General features: G+C 35.4%; 1 protein-coding gene across 1 annotated transcript in view; it reads right to left on the reverse strand.

Annotated features, from left to right (window-relative positions):
- LOC109835602 (protein NRT1/ PTR FAMILY 6.4) overlaps positions 1-288 on the reverse strand; it is a 3,702-nt gene that overhangs the window by 2,856 nt on the left and 558 nt on the right. The gene's annotated exons all lie outside the window — the stretch shown is intronic.

The following is a 288-nucleotide window of genomic DNA, read 5'->3' on the forward strand; positions in this document are numbered from 1 at the left end:
TGCGGTGATTTTGAGCGCGCGGTTAAAAAAAAGTTTCAAATACTGCAATAGTAGTTTCCATCCAAATGAGGATCAGTCTTGAGTAGCTCACTAGCCCGAGAGCTTAATCTAATATTGGAAAAAATAACGCCCCACAGAATAAAAAAATAAATAAACACTCGCTAATAAAATAATTTCACGGATACGAGTGACTTCTCATAGTTCAGGGGAGTATATAAATTAACAACAAACTCGGGTCAGATTATATCGTTACATATATATAGACTAATTTATTTACCATGGCGGCGA

Source organism: Asparagus officinalis, chromosome 3 (genome assembly GCF_001876935.1).
Source record: "Asparagus officinalis chromosome 3, Aspof.V1, whole genome shotgun sequence".
Classification (NCBI taxonomy): domain Eukaryota; kingdom Viridiplantae; phylum Streptophyta; class Magnoliopsida; order Asparagales; family Asparagaceae; genus Asparagus; species Asparagus officinalis.